Here is a 14,368-nt window from a genome sequence, read left to right on the forward strand (position 1 = left end):
AGGAGAGGGAGCTCATTACTGCAGGACAGGAGGCCTATCAGGCTCCACACACACACTGACACACACACACACACAGACACACACACTGACTGAGCCTGTGTGAGGGGAATCCCTGCTGTGAGACAGAGAGGTTTTAAATGGAGACGTCAGACAGTCAGAGGAGAAACCCACTGCCCGGGCTCCTTCTCCTGCTGCCTCCGCCTGCTGCCTCCGCCTGGCCTTTACCTGCGGCCTCCGCCTGCTGCCTCCGCCTGGCCTTTGCCTGCGGCCTCCGCCTGCTGCCTCCGCCTGGCCTTCGCCTCCTGCCTCCGCCCGGCCTCCTCCTGCTGCCTTCGCCTGCTGCCTCCACCCGACTGTCTCTGCCCAGCCTCCTCCTGCTGCCTCCGCCTGCTGACTCCGACTGCTGCCTCCGCCTGGTCTCCTCCTGCTGCCTCCGCCTGCTGCCTCTGCCTGGCCTTCGCCTGCTGCCTCCACCCGACTGTCTCTGCCCAGCCTCCTCCTGCTGCCTCCGCCTGCTGCCTCTGCCTGGCCTTCGCCTGCTGCCTTTTCCTGGTCTCCTCTTGCTGCCTCCGCCTGCTGACTCCTTCTGCCTCCGCCTGGCCTCCTTCTGCTGCCTTCTCCTGCTGCCTCCGCCTGGTCTCCTCCTGCTGCATCCTCCTGCTGCGTCCGTCCGGCCTCCTCCTGCTGTCTCTGCTTGCCTCCTCCTGCTGCCTCTGCCTGGTCTCCTCCTGCTGCCTTCTCCTGCTGCCTCCGCCCAGCCTCCGCCTGCCTCTGCCTGGCCTCCTCCTGCTGCCTCTGCTTGCCTCCTGCTGCTGCCTCCGCCCAGCCTCCGCCTGCCTCTGCCTGGCCTCCTCCGCCTGCCTCTGCCTGGCCTCCTCCTGCTGCCTCCGCCCGGCCTCCACCTGCTGCCTCCTGCCGCTCTGTACTGTGTCTGACCTCAACCTTTAATGTGTCTTCATCTATCCAACACCTCTGCTGAAATTAAAGCCGGAGCTAAAATTAACAACCAGACCTCCACCCAGACAGGAGGGGAAGTCGGGCCGAGTCCAGTGAAGGTTCATCTGCTGCAGAGATGAGGTGCTTCATCACTGGAACATCAGTCTGCAGAGGAGTCCAGCAGAAAAGCTGCTCATGAATGATTCACAGGCCGAGGACGGGTGAAGTGTGTGTGTGTGTGTGTGTGTGTGTCTGTCTGTCTGTGTGTGTGTGTGTGTATGTGTCTGTCTGTGTGTGTGTGTGTGTCTGTCTGTCTGTGTGTGTGTGTGTGTATGTGTCTGTCTGTGTGTGTGTGTGTGTGTCTGTGTGTGTATGTGTGGCTAGGTGCACTATTGATTAGTATTTTGGGAGGAGAGGTATCTCTGACAGACTTTTCTTAAGTTTAGATGAAGAGATGAAACTTTATTGATGGATGAGTCTGCAGCTCAACACCAGAAGAAAACAGATGTGAAGAAAATCCTCCAGTTACATTGAACAGAGTCTTCATCATATTAATAACAACAAGCTTCATCCACCTTCTTTACATCATGGATGTTCCACTTCAGTCTGTTCCCTGTTCAAAACATTTGCTCCTGTTAGTCACATGATCAGGACATGTGACGTGTCTGCCGGGACCTGCTGACCTCTCGTCCTCACATGAGTGGCGGCTCCACACACACCGTCCTGCTGTCGGTTCTTTTCCTGCTGGAATCTTCCGTCCTCTGTGTTGCTGTCATGTCTCTGCATGTTCCTCCGGCTGAACAGCGATGTTCTCTCTGTATTAACCTTTTTAATCCTTCGGGAACTCATTTGTGTGAACACGCTGTCTGCCTGATCCTCTGACCTGCTGACATCTGTCCTCCACCTTCAGCCGGCTCCGCCTGCTCTCCGACAGTCACGACTCCGACACCAAGCTTCCTGTGCCGGGAAGACGATCAAGTTTCCTGCTTTAAGTGCTTCTCTGCCCTCATTTGCGGAAGCATCATGCTGTTTGTTTCATGAAGGGAAGTCTCATTTCCACTAATTGCTGCAACTTGAGAAAACACTGACAAGACTGAAGGTCTTTCAGGCACCATGAGGCTGCGGCTGTCCTCCTTTTTCAGGCAGCCAGTCATGTTGTAACCATGGTAACCGAAACATGTTTTTATAAGGCTAATCCTGTAATTTAATCCATAAATCCAAGCACAGAGAGGATGCGTGTATTAAAAGTAAAACACCATCTGAAGAAAAGCCAGCGTCATGTGTCCAACATGAGACAGGACAGCGTGAGCGCCTCCTGTCCGTCCTGTGCAGGTCATAAGCCCCGCCTCCTCCGTGTTAGTGGACACTAACAGAGCTCCTCAAATACAGAGCTGGTTTATGGACTGTTAGCTGGTTTGTGTCACACTGATGTGTGTAGGTGCTCAGCTCTTCCATGATTGGTGGACTGAAAAGGAGGAAGTAGAGTCACAGCTGACGGAGGCTGAGGTGCAGGCCGGACGAGGGTTTGGGTGGAACAGTGATGATGATGAGACACTTCCAAGATGGTCTGACCTCACATTTGTTCATCGGCCAGAGTCCATCTGTCACACTGTCAGAGACACACACACACACTGTGTGTTGAATGTTTTCTCTCCGGCCGGGTGTGAAGTCCGTCTCTTTTTTCCTCATGCGTAGCGTCTTGTAGCTCGTACAGTTAAGTGCCGCTGGGCCTCGCTCCTTTCAGCCTCAGCTCTTTGTGTCCCTGCTGCTCTGATTGCTTTCATCAGCCGCTCCATTTGTGGTGACTGTTTGTCAGGAAACATTCAAAGAGGCACACATGGACAAACTTCCAGGGCCCCTCTATCACACCTCTTAGCCATAAAGGACATCCCAAGAAGAGGTCTGCCTTTTCATCACCATGGCAACAGATGCGAACATCACCATGAGACAGCCATCCATCTGATGGGCCAATGAGTCGGATGTCATTCACCTGCTGTGACACACGTGAGGCAAATGACTGCTGTGAGTGGTCGTTGAGATTCAGAGGGAGCCGAGTGCGTGGCGCCGCGGAGGGCCGCATCAGGAGTGAGCGCTGAGTGGCTTCTGTCCGCCCCCAGCATGGCTGCCAGTTGGAGCAGCGGTGGAGCACAGGAGGCCGATGTGTTTATATGAAGTGTCCGTCATGATGCAAACAAAGCCTTGGATCTCATTCCTACGTCCCCTAGTGACAGCTGCATCCATCACTTCTATAAACACAGGCTGCTCAGAGTGGACTCAGCCAGCTGGGACATGTGACCAGAGGTTTCACCCCCCACATTATATTCAATATTTGTAGTCCTCATCATTCTGTCTCCTGCTGTGCTGTGACTGATTCCAGTTGGCCACACGGTGGCAGTAACACTGTTTAAAGTTAATGTGACTTCTAAACTGTGTTAGGAGTGCTCATCTTAACCCGTCAGCTGTCGCGGTGCGTAAGGTGTGTGTGCAGTGATCCTCCTGTTCATTAGACAACCTTTGGCTGGATGCGTGCGCTGCAGTGTGTGTGTGTGTGTGTGTGTACAGCAGACAGCTGGATATAAACACGATCAAACTTCAACAACCAGAGACTAAAGTGTGGATATTGATAATCGATAGAAGCCAGAAGAGCTGCGAGCCGCGGGTAGTTCACTTTGACAGAACCCGGTGAGTCTCATTAGCCTAACTGTAGCTGTGTTAGCATGCTAACCACTGTTTTAGCATGTTAGCTGCTGCGGTGCGGCGCTAGCTGCTGAAGCTCTTGCAGTCTTGCAGACTGGAACAGAGCAGCCGGGAGTTAACTCATGAACTGCTGGATGTTCATGTTGACTCTGAGCATGTGTGACTGTTGGTGAGATGAGGTGAACATGTAGCTCCTACGCGAGGCGCGGCGGGTTCAGCTAGCTGAGGTCAAGTTTAGCTGCGTGTGCTGCTAACACTGTTAGCTGTGCTGATGCTGTGGGTGGATGCTCAGCACACTATGTGATGTGTGGGTCGTGGAAGGCACCGTGTGAGAGCCGTGCAGGCCGGGGTTCTGCCCTGTGTTCTGCTGACGGTGGCAGTTCTGGTTGTTTTATTGCTGCTGATCGGCTGCAGCTGAGGCTGATATGATCAATACATGAAGAGTGGTTTTAGACAATCATTCAACATGGACTGCAGGCTGGTTTCTGGAGTCATAACTGAGTCCTTTGTCTTGGTCCACCATCAGCACCTGCTGTCTGTCCCAGTCCATCCATCCGTCAGCAGCCTCAGTCATCCTCCTCTTGGAGAGGAGCTCGGACGCCCCCTGCTTCCTAACCTGGGTGTTGAGCACTGTCATAGCTTGTTAGCCTGGACTGGTGTGTTTGAGAGGAAAACATGAGCATAAAGCCAAACAGGCTGTTAGGGAAGCAGGAAAGTCTTCATGAAGCAGCAGCCGCTGCAGAAACAAACAGAATGGAGAGCATCACATGAATCTAAAGCAGCTCATTTCTGACTCTGATGGTGTGAGAGCAGCCTGATGAGCTGCAGCTGCTGGAGACACACAGACCAGGATCAAGTGGCTCCTCAGCTGCAGCAAGCCAGAGCCAGGCGGGGCCCAACAGGGGCCGGGCGGGTCCAACAGGAGCCGGGCAGGGTCCAACAGGAGCCGGGCAGGAGCCAGGCAAGGTCCGACAGGAGCCGGGCGGGGTCCAACAGGAGCCGGGCGGGGTCCAACAGGAGCCGGGCGGAGTCCAACAGGAGCCGGGCAGGAGCCAGGCAAGGTCCGACAGGAGCCGGGCGGGGTCCAACAGGAGCCGGGCGGAGTCCAACAGGAGCCGGGCAGGAGCCAGGCAAGGTCCGACAGGAGCCAGGCGGGGTCCAACAGGAGCCGGGCGGGGTCCAACAGGAGCCGGGCGGGGTCCAACAGGAGCCGGGCGGAGTCCAACAGGAGCCGGGCAGGAGCCAGGCAAGGTCCGACAGGAGCCGGGCGGGGTCCAACAGGAGCCGGGCAGGAGCCAGGCAAGGTCCGACAGGAGCCAGGCGGGGTCCAACAGGAGCTCAGAGCTGTAGGCCTAGGAGAGATGGAAGCATGGGAGAATGTGGACTTACATTACACACACAGAAACACACACACAGGCTGATGCTACACACACACACACACACACAGGCTGATGCTACACACACACACACACATTCAATTAGAAACAAATGTAATCAAACAAGCTGCAGCTAATCTGTCATTAAGTAGGCAACATGAGCTGACAGGACTCCCAGCAACACACACGCATGTGAAGGATCACATTTCTGCCTTCCACTTCCATTGTTTTCCAGCAGACTTGCTGAACCCGAGCCATCCAAAACTATTCTGTCAACAGAGCTATGCACACACACACAGACTGAACCTGAGGCTAGATGAGAGCTGTCGGGGAGGAACTGGTGGTGTTGCATTAACCTGTAGCGCCTTGTCAAAGCAGCCAATTGAACCTTGTACACACACACACACACACAGAGTGGTGCGCAGCCTGTCAGTGTGATTAGGAGTCCTTGACTTTTAATCGGTTTAATGAGGCAGCTGAAAAGGCCAGTTGGTGGTTTGCTGGTCAGATGAACGAGCCGGTTTGTTCGCTCTGTGTTCGCTCATTAGAGGCAGAGCTGGTGGATTCAGTTCTCAAACCTGCAGGGACCGGTTCTGACTGCTGCATCTCTGCAGTCGGTCCTGGTGTCGAGCTGAAGCTGCATAATGAGGAGGAGAGATGGTCGAGTGTCACAGAGCTGTTCCTGTCTGGCAGAAAGCCCTCGGAGCATCATGACTGCAGTAAACAGCAGAGCTTCTGAACAAATCCTAATGTATAATATATAATATCATAAATATACACCGTCTGCTTTAGACCGTCCAACATTGATGTCATAAATCAGAACATCAATTAAATATCAGCGTATCTGTACATGTACGCACGATTTATTCATCGATTAATATCCTGGATCAGTGTGACCCTCCAAACACAGCCGACTGTTCGACTCTATACTGTACATTTAACCCTTGCTGTAAACAAACAACCTGCCACTAACAGGCACACACTCGTCTCATACTCACACACTCTTGCAGGCGCACCCCCTCCCAGGTGGGTGCACACACACACACTTGTGTCACTGTGTTTTAGTGCTGATGCAAACAGCACAGCCCTCTGTCTGCTGCGGGCCAACAGACAGAGGGCTGTGCTGCCTGAGGACTGATGGGAGTTCAGACTGCATGTGGATGAAGAGTGAAGGTGTGGCCTGTGTTTTTATAATGTCCCTCACTCTTCACTTGATACCCACAGCCTGCCCCCTGACACAGATTTTAATAGTTGAACTGACTGTACAATGTTTTTACAATGTTTTTGTAAAAGGGAAAAAGATCCGGTTTGTTGTCAGCCAGCCCTGCTCTCTGCACCCCTGTCACTGTGTTGGTCTTTGGAGCCTCTGAATTCAGACACAATCTGTGACTCTGTCAGGGCCTTGATCAATAATGTCCACTGAAACATGACCTTTGCTACCAATGACCCTTTGAAGGGTTAATGTTAGGGTACTGCTGCAGCTGTGGCGGATGTAGCCCCTTCATTTGCTTTGAATTCTGGTGGAAGGTTCCTTTAGGCCACATGCTGCTTCCCAGTGGACTCACACAGCTCGGAACATCCAAACAGCAGCCGACACTTTCAACCAACGGGAGGGCTGGTTCACGGTCACTGGAGCCGCTGGTGAATTTCATACAACTGAGTGGACACACACACACACACACACACACATAATGTCCTAAATCCATACCCAACTGAATGGATGCGATTCACTCACTAATGAGATGCTAATTTATTCATGGTTGTCTCATTACAATTGCAGCCCACTGATGGGAATCCTGTGAAATGGGAGTGTGTGTGTGTGTGTGTGTGTGCGAGCCTGTAGTTGTGTATCTGTGTGTCTGTGTGTGCGGGTCAGTGCAGATAACTGGATTCATGTGTGCTCTCTTGCTGCCTCTTTAGGAGTGGAGCTCTGTGCCGGAGGTTCGGAGCAGCAGCGCTGTCTCTGAGCCGGGGGCGGGTGGAGACCTCCAGCAGATGATGGTGTCATTAGGCAAATTACCCACAAATAAAACAGCAATCAACAATGAGTCAGGCTGCTGCGGCCGTCACAGGGCTGCTGAGGATGTGCAGCGCTGAAGTCTTCTGTGAGAGCCGAGTGTCTGTGTGTGGTGTTACAGATTACAGCTGTGTGTGTGGTGTTACAGATTACAGCTGTGTGTGTGGTGTTACAGATTACAGCTGTGTGTGTGGTGTTACAGATTACAGCTGTGTGTGTTACAGATTACAGCTGTGTGTGTGGTGTTACAGATTACAGCTGTGTGTGTGGTGTTACAGATTACAGCTGTGTGTGTGGTGTTACAGATTACAGCTGTGTGTGTGGTGTTACAGATTACAGCTGTGTGTGTGTGGTGTTACAGATTACAGCTGTGTGTGTGGTGTTACAGATTACAGTTTTGTGTGGTGTTACAGCTGTGTGTGGTGTTACAGATTACAGCTGTGTGTGGTGTTACAGATTACAGCTGTGTGTGGTGTTACAGATTAGAGCTGTGTGTGGTGTTACACATTACAGCTGTGTGTGTGGTGTTACAGATTACAGCTGTGTGTGTGGTGTTACAGATTACAGCTGTGTGTGGTGTTACAGATTAGAGCTGTGTGTGGTGTTACAGATTACAGCTGTGTGTGTGGTGTTACAGATTACAGCTGTGTGTGGTGTTACAGATTAGAGCTGTGTGTGGTGTTACAGATTACAGCTGTGTGTGTGGTGTTACAGATTACAGCTGTGTGTGGTGTTACAGATTAGAGCTGTGTGTGGTGTTACAGATTACAGCTGTGTGTGTGGTGTTACAGATTACAGCTGTGTGTGGTGTCACAGATTACAGCTGTGTGTGTGGTGTTACAGATTACAGCTGTGTGTGTGGTGTTACAGATTAGAGCTGTGTGTGGTGTTACAGATTACAGCTGTGTGTGTGGTGTTACAGATTACAGCTGTGTGTGTGGTGTTACAGATTACAGCTGTGTGTGGTGTTACAGATTAGAGCTGTGTGTGGTGTTACAGATTACAGCTGTGTGTGTGGTGTTACAGATTACAGCTGTGTGTGGTGTTACAGATTAGAGCTGTGTGTGGTGTTACAGATTACAGCTGTGTGTGTGGTGTTACAGATTACAGCTGTGTGTGTGGTGTTACAGATTAGAGCTGTGTGTGGTGTTACAGATTACAGCTGTGTGTGTGGTGTTACAGATTACAGCTGTGTGTGTGTGGTGTTACAGATTACAGCTGTGTGTGTGTGGTGTTACAGATTACAGCTGTGTGTGTCTTCTGTAGGTCTTCGGGCAGATGCTCAGTTTGGGTTCTGTTGCCGTGCAGCTGACCTGAAGGTAACGAGCTTCCTGAGCAGCACAGTGTGTGTGTGTGTTGCCCGGCTGTGTTGTATGCAGTGTTTGCTGGTCCACAGCTGAGAAGTCTGCCTCTGTCCCACATCAGATCTCTGAAGCTAACTTTTTTCAATATGGTGGACCTCCTCCTCCTCCTCCTCTTCCTCCTCTTCCTCCTCCTCCTCCTCCTCCTCTTCCTCCTCCTCCTCCTCCTCCTCCTCTTCCTCTTCCTCTTCCTCTTCCTCTTCCTCTTCCTCCTCCTCCTCCTCACCTTGCATCCTGGGGGCTGAGTGCAGGTGCTGCTGCTGAGCTATTTCAACTCATCCAGTCCTAGGAGCCTGGATTTGGGGCAGTTTGGTGAGTGTGTGAACCTGTTGGGCCTACAGTTAGCAGTTCATTGGTACGAGAATGATAATAACACTTAGCTTCAGGGCTAAGCTACAACATAAGGAGGAAACACTTCCACTGACTGGGTGACGGGGTACAGAGGTCAACATGAGGCAGCTGGAGGGTCAGAGCAGCTGCACATGGACCAGCACTGAATGACACGTTTGTGGACGGCGTCTCCTGCCGGCCTCAGACGTCCTGCTCCTCTCTGATAGCAGTCAGCAGGAGGACAGAGAGGGGGACAGTGTCTGTCCTCAAAGCACAGTCAGGACAGTTTACTTGGTGGATGTGTGGCTGCTTATCAATACTATAACACAACTATTAGAGAGTGCGTCAACTCTCTGTTCAGCAGCCTGAAAGAAAACACACAGACACACACACTCTCTCTCTCTCACACACACAGACAGACACACACACTCTCTCTCTCTCACACACACAGACAGACACACACTCTCTCTCTCTCTCACACACACAGACACACACACGCACTGAAGCCTTCTGTTTAGTTGTGAACTGCTCAGGTGTGGAGTGCAGATAGTGCCTCGGCTGCCTCTGCTGCCTCGGCGACGGAGCGTCCCACTGTGGGGCTGCGTCTGAATGCTTTTGTGAGTGACTGATAAAGCGTGACAATGGTGTTAAGTGAATCAGAACCACGTCCCGGTGTACGGTGTGTTCGGCTCAGCAGGTGCAGGCGGAGATAAACACCATGAAGTGTCGTGTCATTTCTCTCATTGAAAGATTCAATCCTGAGAGCTGATGCATTAATAAACCTCTGACACATGAAGACGTTCCACAGCTGATGACTGGCTGCATGGTGGGGGGCAGCTGGGGCCATAATATTATTAGGGCCCGAGCACCGAATGGTGCAAGAGCCCTATTGAAATGCAAGCGTTTATTATTCTATTTTTTTCTTCCGCGTCATTCGACGCAAATTTGACCCCCTGAACGTGCTCAAAAACTCACCAAATTTGGCAAAATGGCTCTACAGCGCCCCCTGGAATTTGAAAATATTCAGCGTAACAGCTACGACCATGAAAATTCGTACGCTGATGTATCGCCTCATGCCAGGAAACATGCCTTTGGAACAACAGGGCGTCGGCCATCTTGGAAAAACCACGCCATGTTCCAATTTGCACACCCCGCAGTTTCGCGAACTCCTCCTAGGGGAATTGCTTGATATGGCTGAAAATTGGTGTGCTTGCCGTTAAGAGGTCAGGGACCAAAAGTTATCAAAAACGCAGTACTTCCTCACACGGTCTGACCGTGGCGCCACCACGAAGTTGACCCTTCGCCAACGCACAGGAAATGGATGTGTTTGTGGCTGTATCTCCCACATACTTCATCCAATGTGGATGAGAAAAATCAGGCATGCTGAGCCTGTCATTCTGAACAGATTGATATGCTAATGACCAGAAACTCTCATAGCGCCACCTACTGGCGGTATGAATTGTGTTCAGTCTGATTTCCATTTTCCACACCTCGTATTTGAACGAACTCCTCCTAGGGAAATACTCTGACAGACCTGAGATTTTGTCACCTGCTTTTAAAGACATGGCTGAGCAAAAGTTATCAAAAACGCAGCTCGATGTTACACCGTGTGGGCGGGGCCTCGCCACAAAGGTGACCCTTCCCCACCATAGAGAAAGCTGCTGTGTTTCTTGCTTTGTTCATCCTACCTGCCTCTTACTCTATCCTGACATCAGCCCCTGTGCACCTTTTCATATCACCTCATCGTCATATGTGGGCGTGGCCACATGGCTCAGTAGCGCCCCCTTGAATGAGATCTGCTTCCACGTTTGCCCTACAGACATGAAAATTGGTACGCATATGTATCACCTCTAGACAAGAAAAAAAGTCTCTTGGAGGTATCCTCTAAAACGCACAGGAAGTCCGCCATTTTACAATACCTGCGCCATTTTGCATTTTTCACTCCCCGCATTTTTACAATCTCCTCCTACAGGATTTCTCCAATCCACCTGAAAGTTGGTCTGCTTACTCTTAAGGCATTAGGGACCAAAAGTTATCACAAACGCAGCACTTCGTCACACGGTCTGGCCGTGGTGCCGCCACAAAGTTGACCCTTCGCCAACGCACAGGAAATACATGTATTTTTGGCTGTATCTCCCTCATACTTCATCCTATGTGGATGACACTTTACAGTCATGCTTAACATCGGACGCTGCACAGATTGACATGCTGACATGCTACGGTCACTGCGCCATCTACTGGCCGGAGGACCTGGCTTTTGTACATGTGTGTTTTGCTGTACTCTTCTGCCCTGCAGACCACAGCTCGTGCCGGTACAGCTGGGAGAGAGGTTGTGCGACGATAGGGGTGCTTGCAGCTTTAATTATTATTATTATTATTATTAATATTATTATTAATAAAAGCACGTTTGGCCACGTTACCAGAAGAACAAGCACAGTCAAAAGTCAAAAACAGCTGCACATCAGCCTGTACAGATTCAGTTCAGTGAGGGAGGTGGAGCTGAGCAGTTCAGACCCAAACAGCTGAGGGTGAAGGTCAGAAGGCGTTCAGGTAAAGCTCCTCTGAGGCAGCATGGTCTCCTCTGTAAGAGCTCTGATCACTGTGAGCTGTGTCCATAACGACACGTTTTGATTAACTTGTAAATATCATCTTGCCAAGAAATTCAGAGACAAAAATAATAAAACAGGGGGACACAGGGCCGGACATGAGGGGGGCACAGGGCCGGACATGAGGGGGGCACAGGGCCGGACATGAGGGGGGCACAGGGCCGGACATGAGGGGGGCACAGGGCCGGACATGAGGGGGACACAGGGCCGAACATAGGGCCGGACATGAGGGGGACACAGGGCCGGACATGAGGGGGACACAGGGCCGGACATGAGGGGGACACAGGGCCGAACATGAGGGGGACACAGGGCCGGACATGAGGGGGACACAGGGCCAAACATGAGGGGGACACAGGGCCGGACATGAGGGGGACACAGGGCCAAACATGAGGGGGACACAGGGCCGGACATGAGGGGGACACAGGGCCGGACATGAGGGGGACACAGAGAGCCCCCGGGCTGTGAGGACAGAGGGGGCGGACACAGACAGAGTAATCATGGCGGCCTGAGCGCAGTGATTTAAGTCCCAGCCTGCTTCATAACGGCAGCGGGCAGATCAATAAGGTTTTCCCCCGGCGTGTAATGAACATCATCTTCGACCCGGTGATTCTTAAATGCCTGATGTGACCCACGCTGACGCTCGGCCCGTCTCATCAGAGCCAATCCACAGCAGGAAATGGTTTGCCGCCCACAGACATCACTTTGGGTCAATAGATGGAAAGAGGATTGCTTCGTACCTCCTCATCTCTCTAAATGTGTTCGCTTATGTCTTTCTCTCTCGTGTGCCCGGCCGAGCGTGAGCTGCTGGGAGAAGCTTTAATAAATGAAGCCAGCTGGCTGTAATAGAAATCCTGCATTATGCACACGCGCTGATCACATTTCATTCTTCATCGGAGCCCTGGAACGTTTCATTTAGTCCTGATGATAAATCCTCCAGCAGCGTCACAGGAAGACTCAGAGCCGAGATCAGGCTGAGCCGGCGAGAGGACGAGAGGACGTGAGGACGTCCCTCTGCTCCCAGTCCATCACATTCTGTTATAATTGATCTGTTTGTATTGGTTTGAACTGATTTTTACTGATTCGATTATTTCGTTTATTTTATTGTGTGAAAGGTGTTTTAACTCATTTGTCTCATGTCTTCAGGGAACAGCCTGGTCTGTGGGTTATTCTGTAGTTTTCCTGTTTGACAGTCAAAGTGCTGTGTGTGTGTGCTGAGCTGTAGAGAACAGATCTACAACAGAAACCTCACTGTTTTAGAAAAAACTCTAAAACTCGACCAAAGAATAAAATGAGGGAAAATGTTTCTGATGGACATGAAGACAGACTGCAGAATGAAAGTCCCTCCGTCTGTGGATGTTTGGCTCTGATGCGTCGTCCCTTCTGGACTCACTCAGTATTTAAATCGTCTTCCTCTAGTTCTAAAGTTCTAAAAGCGTCATCAGTCAGGAGCCAAGTCCACCTCCAGTCTGTGGACTCGTTCCCGCTGCCAGCCACACACACTCACACACTCTGGTTCTGATGTAGACACACACACACACGTACACACACCCTCTGTCTGACTGCTGATTCTGAGGAGATTCTGACCGCGCTGATAGATACGTAGCGGACGGTTTAAATGGGCCGTATTAATCAGTGATTATCAAAGTGTGAGGGCTCTGCACTCTGCTGTAACACAGCCGATCAATGCTGTGCTGGTGTTTATGCTGCAACACGTTTCCTCCTGTTGTTTGACTGCTGAATTACATTCAGCCTGTTTTTACCAGCTTTTAAAATTCATGCCTGCGTTCAGTTATTCATCAGCACGTCTGTTAAAAAAGCTGCGTTTGTGTCGCTAATCAGATGAACTGGATCTAAAGGCGGCTCAGAGGACACGCTCTGGGTCTGAATCCAAATCCTCTGCTTACATCCAGGAGGCATCTTAACGTGAAATGAAGCATTGTTAATGTCAGCTTTTAAACAGGAGCGTGTGGTGCGACAGATTTCACAGGGATAGACGCCATGACAGCGCCTGGCCAGCGCCATGTTGGCCACCCAGCTCTGGACTTCACATCCAGACCAGGTGGCAACTTCCAGGGCTCCGAAGTGTCAAACGCTGCAGCTCCTCCAGCGACCACTGGAGGGATGCATCCAAAAGTGAGTCAATCCCCCGGACCTCCATGTTTAAAAAAAAAAAAAAAAACACTTTACAGCAGAAAATTACAAATTTGTCAGAAAAAATGTAAAAAGCACAAAAAGCAAAAAATTTGAGATCTTCGTGTGTAAGACAAAAAGATTTACAAATGTACGAGACGCAGTCGATCATTTCCAGGCAGTGAATCATAAAGTTATAATGTGTTGGACTTGTTACCGTGGTAACTGATCACTAAACTCTCCAGGTAGTGATGGAAGGCGATAAAAAAACTGCAGAACAAAGGTAAACGTGAGTGAAATCAAACCTCCGGATCCTCCTCAGGAGAATCAGACCCGGGTCCCCTGAACCCCCCCCCACACATACACACACACACCCCAAGAACACAGTTGACCCAGGCTGTGTGATTGTACTTTATTAAGGACGCGTTACAATATGCATCAGTTTGGCAGCAACACATTGAAAAAGCATTAAACCCACAAAATAACAACTTTACACACAAATACAGCACAATGAGTGAGTTTGTTTCACTTCCTGTTTGGCTGAAGCTCTGGGACCTTCTCCTCCTCTCCAGCTCCTCCTGTGAGGACCAGAGCTTCCTGCTAGTTAAGTGTGTGTGGGCCCCCCCCGGCCTGAACCTCACACTCAGACTGTGATGTGAAGCCCCCCCCCCACCAGCGGCCGGTGGTGAACAGCTGTTCTCTTAATCTCATTTGTCCAGAGGATATTAGCTAATGTTTCCCTGCTCCTTTGTTGGCCGGCTCGGCCTCCGGAGCTGAGACGGGCCTAATTACACCCAGCGCTGACGAGCCTGCTAACGTCCTGCTAACGTCCTGCTAACGTCCTGCTGACGTCCTGCTGATACACTGATGGGAAAATATCCCCTGATAATTAGACTTCTATGAAGGTGTTCAGTT

The sequence above is a fragment of the Parambassis ranga genome, chromosome 24 (assembly GCF_900634625.1).
Source record: "Parambassis ranga chromosome 24, fParRan2.1, whole genome shotgun sequence".
Lineage (NCBI taxonomy): Eukaryota > Metazoa > Chordata > Actinopteri > Ambassidae > Parambassis > Parambassis ranga.